Source organism: Mytilus edulis, chromosome 12 (genome assembly GCF_963676685.1).
Source record: "Mytilus edulis chromosome 12, xbMytEdul2.2, whole genome shotgun sequence".
Classification (NCBI taxonomy): domain Eukaryota; kingdom Metazoa; phylum Mollusca; class Bivalvia; order Mytilida; family Mytilidae; genus Mytilus; species Mytilus edulis.
In genome coordinates, this window is record NC_092355.1 from 59,342,832 (window position 1) to 59,355,230 (window position 12,399).

Sequence of the window (12,399 nt, forward strand, 5' to 3'; positions counted from 1 at the left end):
GTATTTGGCACAACTTTTTGGAATTTTGGATCCTCAATGCTCTTCAACTTTGTATTTATTTGGCTTTTTAACTATTTCGATCTGAGCGTCACTGATGAGTCTTATGTAGACGAAACGCGCGTCTGGCGTATAAAATTATAATCCTGGTACTTTTGATAACTAATTATCTTGAAGATGATGAATTATCATAGTATCAATATATGGACATTTTTAATTAACGTTTACATTTAAACCTTTAAACATCGTGTTGCATTTAAGTAGTTTTATATGACATGGCTGCCTCACAGCAAATGAAGCAACAGGTGATATAGTTTAATTTTATTCTCACATACGTTGTATATCTTTAGTGTTGGCAGGAAATTATTCCATGTGAAAATGTTCGTACCTTGTTCCACCCTTTTCTAACATTCACAGTCAGTAATTTGGATATTATATTACTGGTAACAAACCCTATTAAGGATTTTGTCATTCAATCTTATTTTATCTTTTGTATGATTTAAACCATTCTAAAATGAATATTATGCATGTTTTATAATTTGAAGAAAATGTTCTCATCAAATCTATGTCAATACAGTATGCTAAATTATCTATATAAAAAAAGAGCCTTTAACGTAACACTTGTTTCGTTGGCGGTAATACTTGTACCGCATCTTCTTACGCAAATAGCAACTTACCTTAAGTTAGTTAAGACCGTTCGTCCATCCAACAATACAACTCAAAGTATGTTGTTCTTCAATAACCGAACGCAAGTTTTCAACAGCTATAATCAATAAACGTGTAATCTGATTAAATTCCCATCTTTAAATATGAAGTTCAAAACTCATTGAGACACCTAATTTGATTTCAACATTTGCATACTACTATCAAGATACCAAACAGACGATTCTCATCTTTGTGTCGATAGATAATTATCAAGAAGTTACATATTCATTGATTTCATTGAACAAATGAGCTGCGTCGGATAGAAATCGACCTTGTGCAAATGCACGTATACATGTACATCAATAATTATTTGGTTGTTTCGTTGAACATTCAAATGAGAAATGAAAACTGAACATTGGTGTATTAGTAAGGTTCGTATAACAACTCACTTTTCAAATAGTTTCACACTTTCCGTAGCGATTATTTTAATCCAGAATAGGTTAATAGATGTATTGATATTCGTTTGCATCAGGTCGATTTCTATCCGACGCAGCCCAAATGTTACTAAGAATTTTTAATATGAATCAGATAATAACATTAATTTGCATAAATTTTCACGGTGAAAGACTTTTAAACAAATTGCTGTTGAATAGACTACTCATTTAAAAAGTCAAAAATCACAAAAATATAGAACGCAGAGGAAAATTCAAAATGGAAAAATCAAAAGCTGTAACACATCAAACGAATGGTTAACAGCTGTCATATTCCTGTCTTGGAGAAGGAATTTTCTTAAAAAGAAAACAGGGGATAAAACATGCTTTTATAGCTAGCTAAACCTCTGACTTGTATGACGGTTGGTAAACGCAAATTTTGTACCGACTATCTGGTTGACTGCAGTTTGAAATTGTTTAATATCAAATGCGAGAAACATATGGAAGCTTTTGTGTCGAGTGAGCGCAACAAAGGCTTCATATTGTGTAGATCAGCCGATATTTTGTCAATATCTATAAGGATGCAGATAATCAAATAATCGATTTATCGGGTTGTATTTGCACATTTTGCCTGATAGAAACAAATGTTGTCTTTGTTTCACTAGCAAACCGGAAAATGACTTGATAAGTTCGGGTCAGGCATATTGACATCGTTTATATAACCTCGTTATCGTTAACAACCAAAAGTTGACGTATTAGGAGTGAAAGAGCCAAGATTTGCAATTTTATCAAGAACTGTACAGACAGGTGGATGCCAAACAATATAAGTTACATAGTGTGTTAATGACCTAATACGATATATGCGGGGGTCAGTTAATTCCATATGGGGTGAGAGCGAAGTCACTAGCACACTATGTAACGAATTTATCTAACCAACTATCCTTATTTGTTGAATTTAAACTAGAGTTGTCTCATTTGCAATCATACCACATCTTCCTCTCTTTTTTTATTAAAGTCTTCAAGCGTTCAATTTTAAGAACATACTTTCATTGGTCTGCACAAAAAGAATAATGTCCACAGTCACAGTTTAATATCATCATTCTTGGTATAACAATTTTAAACAGAACTTTCAATTCATTTATATGATCAATGGTGTATCTCCACAACTAACCGTGTAATGAAATAAGCCCCGCCTCTCTACTAACCTAATACAAAATATATACGGTCTCCACGCGGACGCTTTTAACCAATAATATTCCTAGAAATGAATAGGAGGTAAGATAATGCTTGATATTGATAATGTTGATTTATTTTTTGCAAATAAAAAGATGATCTTACCAAGTGTCTAAATGCCTGTGCATTTGACATGATACTATGATTTCTAACTTATATGTATCATATTAGAGATTTATGATTTCATACTATTTTGGACATTTTGCCGTTTTTCCGATTGAAACATCTAACTTAAATAAAATAATCTGATAACTAATACTAGTCTTAATGCGTATCTTAATAAGAGTTTGAATAATGTAGATATGAGCATTTCACATACTGAATATAATTAAGATATCAATGAAAGATATATTTCAAGTATAAGAAACAAATGTGTTTCCCTCAGTTTTAGTTTGTAACCCGGATTTGTTTTTTTCTGAATCGATTTATAAATATCGAACAGGGGTATACTACTGTTGCCTGTATTCTTCTCTCAAATTTCGACTTTTGTACCGACCGGATGTATTTTTGAAGGATTTTGTTCTCCAAAGATTAAGTTGCCTTGTCAACATATATTTGTTCCACCTGACAGAAGTTCTACTGGAAACTTTGTTATAAACAATGTCATAATACCTATTCCTGTTGGAACAAATATTCTAAACCATTTATTCCGTTAGGAACATATACTGTAATATTTATTTCTTTTGGAACTTATATTATGAAGGAACTTCTAATCCGTGACAGCCTTAAGGGGGCTCCTGGGTATAAATGATTTTTTTTTTCTAATATAGGATTTCGCTATATTTTTTCATAAATGAACTTTATCCTATACTTAAAAGAAAAATGAAATAAAAAAATGGGGTCACCGTTTGTTTAAGCTAAAATCTGCCTCTGGAAGAAGCATACATTTTTGTTAATGTCCTTTTTTTCTGTTGAACTAATAGGAGAAAAACAGGAAATATTGAAATAAAAAAATAACCTAATATAAGAAATCGCTTAAATTTTACAATTATTTAGTTTATGTACAGCTTATTTGAAAACAATAATAAAAAATGTAGGTCACCGAAGAGTTAAAAAAGATATTTCAAATTTAAGGCCAAAAAATGGCATTTTTGCATCAAAGGGAGATAATTTGGAGCGTTTTCAATTTTTAAAGTCATCTGGGGCCAAACCAAATCATTTTTTTTTGGTTGTTTTTTGTACCATATCATAAAGTAACAACTAATAGTGTAATAAATAAAATTTGTAATGAAAAAATAAAGGTTTAATTTTTTGCTAAAATTTTTGTACCCACGAGCCACCTTAACCGTATTTGGAACAATTGTTCTGGTTTTGTTTGTCTTCAACCTGAACCCTTTTTTGGCATTTTATTATTTTTAATCTAGCACTAAGAATGACATGAAATTAGAGCCCATGTGTCTTTCTTTCTTAATTTGGGAACTCGTTTTGTTTGGCTTTATAAATATTTTGATATGAGCGTCACTGATGATTCTTATGTAGACGAAACGCGCGTCTGGCGTACTAAATTATAATCCTGGTACCTTTGATAACTATTTACAAATTCAAATGTGACGTCACTTTGTACTTTGTGCGTTGCACTGGCTTTGGCTAACACGGCTGTGTATTTTTGTAATGTATCCGTTTTATTCTGTAGCTAGTCACCTCTTCAGTTTAATCATGTATATCTATTATCTAGTCATTTTATAAAATTTACTGTTTGCAAAAGTATGAATTATTCTAAATGATAAGGATGTTCCAGTCCTAGGCGGATAACCCTGGTCGTATTGGTCACAACTTTTTGGATTTTTTGGTCCTCGGTAATCTTCAATTTTGGACTTGTTTTGACTTTTAAACTTTTTTCATCTGAGCTTCGCTGGTTAGTCTTGTGTGGACGTGGCGCGCGTCTGGCGTATTATTTTTTTTTAACCTGGTACCTTTTATTGGCTATTATTCGTATAATTAACAATTGGCTATCAATTTTAGGTATTTTTGTCATATAGCCTTTCAAAGGTTTCGGTACTTATACATCCTCGGATTTGAAATGTTTGGCTTTGAGCGTTCCTGATGATAGAAAATCCAGAAAAGCGCTTCAGACGCATGAAATTATTAAACGTGATGTTTTCAATTTTTTACATCACTGGGTTGATATCTCTGCTGGTGGACTATCAGTTCCCGAGGGTATCATCAGCTAAGTAGTCAGTACTTCGGTACTGGCATGATTTAACAAACTTTTCTAAAATTGTCCGTTTATAAATTTTAAAATTATTAAGAAACTAAGATTTGAACTTCCTCAGGCAAAGCTGACTTATGGTGAATTTGGATATCAATTTAAGGTATATTTGTCATTTAGCTCTTCAACGGTTTCGGTACTTATACATCCTCAGATTTAAAATGTTTGGCTTTGAGCGTTCCTGATGAAGGTAAATCCAAAAAAAAAAGCGCTTCGGACGCATTGAAATTATTAAAAGTGTTGTTTTCAATTTTTTATTGAACTAAAACTTATTGATCAGCTGGTATTGTTTATCGTGATTGATTATACAAAACTTTGTATTTGTATCTGCATTTGCATCTTTTGTGAAAATTAAAATCACAAATATACTAAACTCCTAGGAAAATTCAAAACGGAAAGTCTGTAATCAAAAGAAAAAATCCAAACCTCATCCCCATCAATCAAATGTATAATTACTATCGTATTCCTAACGTGGTACAGGTATTTTCTTATTTCGAAAATTGTGGATTAGACCTGGTTTCAAAGCTACATGTACCTTAACCTGTAGTTTGTATGACAGTCGGATACGTTTCCATTATATTTACAACGATGTGTGAAAAATACATATAGACTTACTATGTAAAAATGTTATATAATGATAGAGACCTGGTATTATCTTCCCGTCATATTTATTGTATTAATCATAATAATTGTATATCGTGAATTTCAAATATTGCATCTTTACTTAGTTTGATTAATTGAATACTTACACATAAACATAAATGTTTCTACTGTTGTGTCATGACCCGGCATTTATTGATTTTAATGTAGGAAACTCTGTTGTGTTACATATATGATACTGCATATTAGGTTACTTAATCAAAAGTGTTTTTTAATCACGCATTTTTCATGTCATTGATGTAAAGAATTTCTGCTATAAACAAAAAAAATTCATCAAAGATGCCAGGCTTAATAATTTTTTCACCGTGAAAAACTTTTCAATAACGTTGGAATTAAAACGACAAGGGAAAGGACAAATGGAGAACGATGTTTAAAAGTATACCAGGCATAACAAATCAAGTTAAAAACTGTATCATATTGATGCTTCATTGTTGTACTACAAACTTTTAAGATACACTTTTGGTACGTAGTTGACATTTCAGTATTACATGAATATGCAATTGATTGTGTACAATTCTACATTAGAGAAAAAAAAATTCACATATCAAATAGTAATATATTATAACACTACTAAATTTGCTAAACAAATTATCGATTTATAGACATATATGCATGTATGTATTTAATTTTAATAGTTGTAAGGACTTACAATTTGAAAATTAGGGCTTTGTAAATCCAAAATAGTCAAATTAAGCACAGGTTTTTTAAATGTATTTCTTTAAAAAAGTTGTTTATTAATTCTACGCTTCAATTACATAGTATACCTATCATTTAGTCAACATAGATGTGAAGTATTTGTCCCATGCAATTGTTAATATTTTAGAATCAAAACAATTAATTGAAATACCACTGTTTCTTTTCTCACTGAATGTCACCAACGTCCCGTTTTTTACCTTTAAAAGTATATCACATTTCAATTTAATCCTCAATTAAAACTTGAGCACACTTATGACTTGATGGATGCGTGTGTCTGGGCGGAGCTTAACTGGTTCGCTAATCATAAAACCAGTAAACCTACAGACAGGTGATATGAGTTAATTTATCAATAAAGTGCTCAGTTATGATTATTGATACGTTTAGATATATATAAACGCAATTATATATGCATTATGTGTTGTGTATTTACAAAGAATTGTCGCATTTTGGAAGATATGGCCCAAAAAAGCCTAATTACGATGACAGCCGTTGTAAAATATGCATATTTGTAATATGTATAAGTTGTTATTTAAGATTTGATTAAAGTTTTTTTCCCTTAAATATACTCATGAACCCATTTTTTGTGGCAAGGGAAGGTATGATTTGCGAATCGAACTTTGATCTTATTGATTATCTTTAACAGCTCGAATAAAAAAAAAATATTACATTGGTTGCAATGAATTACATGATTTCCCAGTGAAATAAAAACCGATAATTTCACATGTGAAATAAACGTGGTTATTCACTCCTCTGACGTCATACAACAATAGGCGTTGTCAAGACGTCGATAACGTCGGACCAAAACAAATTTTGAATGCTTAGAAAAAGATATAGTTCCTTACATTTTCTTCTTTAATTTCGTAAAAAAAGCCATTTGCCAATGTAATTAAAAGAACTATAACATCTATAACATACTTTAAGTTTTGTCATTTTGAATTTTCCATTCTTCTTATTTAGTTTTTTTTTATAAAAGAAGATTGTGTGAGTAGGATTATTACACTTTCCTTCTTTTTAATGCATTATTTTTTCGTTATATCTGTAATGATCGATTGTTTTGTAAGTCACAAAGATTTCTGCACATTTTTAACTTTTACATTTACATGTAGGACATATCCAATGAAACTAATATATTTATATATTTTTTATTTTTTTTAAGTACGTCTGAGTCAGTGACAACTCTACAACAGATTTATCCATCTGATCACCAGCAATGATGGTGATACATGGCTGTGTACATTATGTATATACAACTCGTCTAAACATCAACCCAACAATCTGTAAATTTGCTTTCGCAAATTTTTTGTCCCTCCCTCACCGGGATTCAAACCCATGCTACTGAGATATCGTGACACCAAATCGCCTGCACTGTACCCGTCCCGCTAGACTTTTTTTATATACCATAGATAAAATTATACAATGAAGTCTTTGTCATTACAGATTTTGAAGAAATATTTAGTATTTGAAAAAAAGTAAAATAACAAGCATACCGAACGTCGAGCAAAGTTCAGAACGTAAGTCCCTTGTCAAATGGAAAAATTAAAAGCTCAAACACATTAAACGAATGGACAACAACTGTTATATTCCTGACGAGGTACAGGTATTTTCTTGTATCAAAAATGTTGGATTGATCCAGGTTTTTACCTCTCGCTTGTATAAAAATTTTTCATACAATTGCATAGTATTCATAATACCTCCTTTCTACAATTGTTCATTTGTGAATAGAGAAATTTTACAGGAACAATGATTTCAACTCTCACATACAAAATTTACTTAACGTTTATATAATTCTTCCCTTGTTTAGGTTCTTATACATACTTGGTGTATAGTATTCGCAGTTGTATTTTGAAAAAGTAGAAATATATAATACCTCTAATGAATTAATTGTGTGAATAACCAAGAACCGTTCGATAGCAACAAAGAAAGATTTTTATAGTTCAACTGTTCTAAGGTCCTTGATACTAATGCTTATCAACATCTTTTTAAATAATTTATTGCGAATTCAAAAATATATACATTTGCCTCATTATGTAACATCAGGTAAACATTTTCTGAAGAACATGTGGATGAATTAACTCATCATAGATACCTAAATTAAATTTTGTATTTACGCCAGACGCGCGTTTTGTCTACAAAAGACTCATCAGGGACGCTTGAATCCAAAATAGTTAAAAAGGCCAAATAAGGTACGAATGGCAGACTGAATTGAATAACGACAACAAATAGAGAATTTTATAAAATGTGCCAAAAAATAATTTATGAGTTGGAGGTCCTGCAGACATATAAAAATAAATTGGTAAAAGAAGTCAGATCATCAAATTTTATGTTCAGATATATTGTTGATGTTTTTTTTTTCATTAGCAATCCAACCTTTTCTGTTTGAGATTTATAAATATATCATGTAGAACAAGAAGTAACAGAAACAACAGACATGGCTTGCTATGCTTCGTTTTTTGAACAATGCATCGAAAATTATATAACTTGTTATTTCAATACTAGAATCTATGTCAAATGAGCTAAAAAAAAATTGAAAGAAGGGCGAAAGAAATCAGAAGAAATTCAAACTCATAGATCAAAGTAAACCTGAAAACGCCATGGCTCAAATAGAAAAGACAAACAGACAAATTATAGTACACAAGACACAACATAGAAAACTAAAGACTAAGCAACACGGACACGCCGTTAAAAACTAGGGGTGGTCTCAGGTGCTCCGGAAGTTTAGATTTCACCTATCTTAATAGCGATATACTACCTTCACCTGCGTACGGGATATGCATTTGCTAACTGATTCAATATTCAAGAGCTTGCAATTTGTACTCTAATTTCATAAGACTTTATAACAGTGCCAGGGCAGAATATTTATGAATCAGGATTATGTCAGAGTACGTCTAGTCCTTTACTACAAAAGTTCATCGGAAGATACCAAGACCTTGTTGATAATTTTGCAATACGCACTTCACAAATAATAAACAATGATATAAATTCTAATTCAATGACATTGTTTATCATGTTAATTACGTGTTATAGTGTTCTTTTTAATTTTCTATGTATACTTCTATCGTTGTTATTATGCTATGAACATACTTTTTATTTGCATTTTTGTATTTTATTTTTGCTTTTGTACTTTATCTATATCTTTCTGTTTTTTCTCTTTTGTTTTGAAATAGTTATTTCTTTATATAATATATAGATTATAAAACAATGTTGACTGCTGTACCCCACTTTTTGACATTTTTACTTGCTTTAAGATATAAAATAAGGTGGTATGTGTGCCAATGTGACATCTCTCTCACCCAAGTCGAAATTTGTAATATAAAACAATTGTATGTCAAAGTAAGGTATGTCTGTTTGTTCTCACACATTGATGTTACTATAATGTTAAGCTGTATGGCTATCATACATATACGACGTGTAGCTGGCTATAAAACCAGGTTTAATCCACCATTTTATATAAAACAAATGCCTGTACCAAGTCAGGCAGTTGTTTTTTTCATTCGTTTTTATTGTTTGAACTTTTTTTTATTTTCTAATTCGTAACCGCCCAGTTTCACTAGTTTATCAAATTAGTCCAACTGACTTTAAATGAAACGATTACGTAAAAGATCGAGTCTTACATACTCGCAAAGAAAACTTAGTAGCCTTTTCCTACATTAACTAGTTTGTTTCTTTTAAAATTGCCTGCTCTCATATGAGCTGTACCCAAAAATTAGATCCTTCAAAATTATCAAGTTTTGATCATTAAAGAAACATTCATAATTGCATCACAGTCTCTTGCTTGATAAAAACAAAACACGTTTTTTGCTTTATCCACATTAACTTTAAGCCTCAAAACGTCGGTATTATCTTTAAAAAAAATCAGTAACACTCTAGATTGGTGGAGGTAAATATTCAGCTATACGACAATATACACCGAACAAGCGGTTACAATTCAAACTGTTCTCTTTTTATTTCCTTCGGATTTCAGATACAACATTTTAGGCAAAGCCCAAAGTGGATAAAAAGAAGGTAATAAATGTATCTATCTAATTCACTTATTCAACAATTTATAACTTTTTTTAATTAGATAACTTCCATCCGACTTCCAGGAAGAAATATATAATCTTCATCTTCGCGATGCCAAATTTTATTCAACACATTTTTTTTTAATTTATTTTTGTGTTGGCTACTTTTACTACTTATTTCAAAGCACTTTTTTATTCATATAACAAGTTTCAATTCAAGAATCAATGCAAGTTAACACAACAATCAATTACAATAAAGACAACAATAATGGACAGTATTCACAACAATTTATAACAGTATACACATCAGCTAATTACAGTAAACACAACAACCAATGACAATAAACACAACAATCAATGACAGTATTCACAACAATCAATGACAGTATACACAACAATCAATGACAGTATACACAACAATCAATGACAGTATACACAACAATCAATCACAGTATACAACAATCAATGACAGTATACACAATAACCAATTACAGTATAGACAACAACCAATAACTGTGTACACATCTTAATAATCGGTTTTATTAACGCATTTCTTTACAACACAGTTCTGACCAAACCATAACAACTTCAAAACACTTGCGAAATAACGCGTAACAGTTTTTTAAATGAGTTATAAGTAAGGCGCAGATCCAATACAAGGAAAGTCGTCCACCTTTAATTTTTGCTTTCTTCGATATTTGCCTTTTTAAAACGACCACGACATTATCAAGTCAGAGCAACTGTCTGTCCGGTCCGGTCCTGATTGTTTGGACACATACAATACTTTTTTAATAATCTTATTTGTTTCTTTTTAATATTCTTATCCAACAATGGATATAAATATATCAAATGCTATAATCTGTCTTAATTGATTCCAAATTCAAATCAATTCCAATCATCAAAATATAAAGTTATCAAACTTTTTTAAAACGATTAAGGCATAGTCTAGGCAAAGTTGAACTTGGTCATGTAAGATTTTTTTCAGAATATGGCTGTTATACCGATTGTGAATTTGCATTGCTATACGACTTGTCCCAGTATTATGTACATCCAATATTCATGTATTTATTTGTGATGTTTCTGTTATGTTTTCGGTTGGATAATCTGTTTTGTCTTAACGTCAAAGCCTCCAATAATATTGTCTTCATATGTAAAAAAACATTATTTGCAATGTCTCACTACAGAGCTTGGAATTGATAAATTTACTGGTAATCCTACATATTCTTTAACATCATTTACCAAGGATGAAATTTTACAAAATCATAAATCTGTCATTACACTGGATACCTAAAATACACAAAACTCCATATAAAGAACGATACATAGCTGCGTCTTCAAAATGTTCGACTAAACATCTTTCTAAAGTACTGACTACTATTCTTTCTACAGTTAAAGATGGGCTTCAAAAATATTGTGAGGAGATATATTCTACCAGTGGTGTTAACCAGATGTGGATTCTCAAAAATTCGAAAGATCTACTGCTAAACCTTCGATACAATTTTTGCAATTTTGCAGCAACATAAAAACTTTAGATTTTTCTACGCTATATACTACTATTCCCCATGATCAGTTGAAAGATCGACTTCACCATCTCATAAAACAGAGCTTTTTCTATGAAAATGGGAATCGTAGATACAAATTTCTTGTTTTGGGTTACAATAATTCATATTTTGTGAAGAATCACACTGAATCTTCCAGAAAATATACTGCAGATGATATTATCAAAATGCTGGACGTTTTGATCGACAATATATTTGTTGAGTTTGGATGATTTTATATTTCAACAGACAGTCGACATTCCAATGGGTACTAATTGTGCACCCCTGCTGGCTGATTTGTTTTTGTACTCGTATGAAGCAGAATTCATTCAGAACCTTCTAAAAGACAAAAAGAAAAAGCATCTTGCGAACTTCTTTAATTTTACTTTCCGATATATTGATGATGTTCTATCATTGAATAACCCATACTTCAGCCAATACTTACATCTCATATATCCCAGTGAACTTGAAATTAAGGATACTAGAAGGACTGCTTCATACCTCGATCTTTTCCTCAATATTGACGTAAATGGTCAACTTCACACGAAAATCTATGATAAACGGGACGATTTCAACTTTCAAATTATCAATTTCCCATTTCTCAGCAGTAACATACCCTCTGCCCCTTCGTATGGTGTTTACATATCACAATTGATACGTTATTCACGTGCTTGTTTACACTATACAGACTTCATATACAGGAGTGTGCTCTTTACGCAGAAACTGCTCCAACAAAGTTATGAGGAGGACAGATTAAAATTGACACCCCGTAAATTTTATGGACACCATCACGAATTAGTGGATCCATACGATGTGTCTTTGACCAAACTAGCTAAGGACATTTTTACCAAATGGTAGATTGTGGTTTGTCATTATGTCGTCTAATCTTTTAATTACCAAACGTGACTTGTGATTGTGACTATTTTGCTGAGTGTGAATTCGCATTACTATAAGACGTGTTACGGTACTTGTCTATCCCAAATTCATGTATT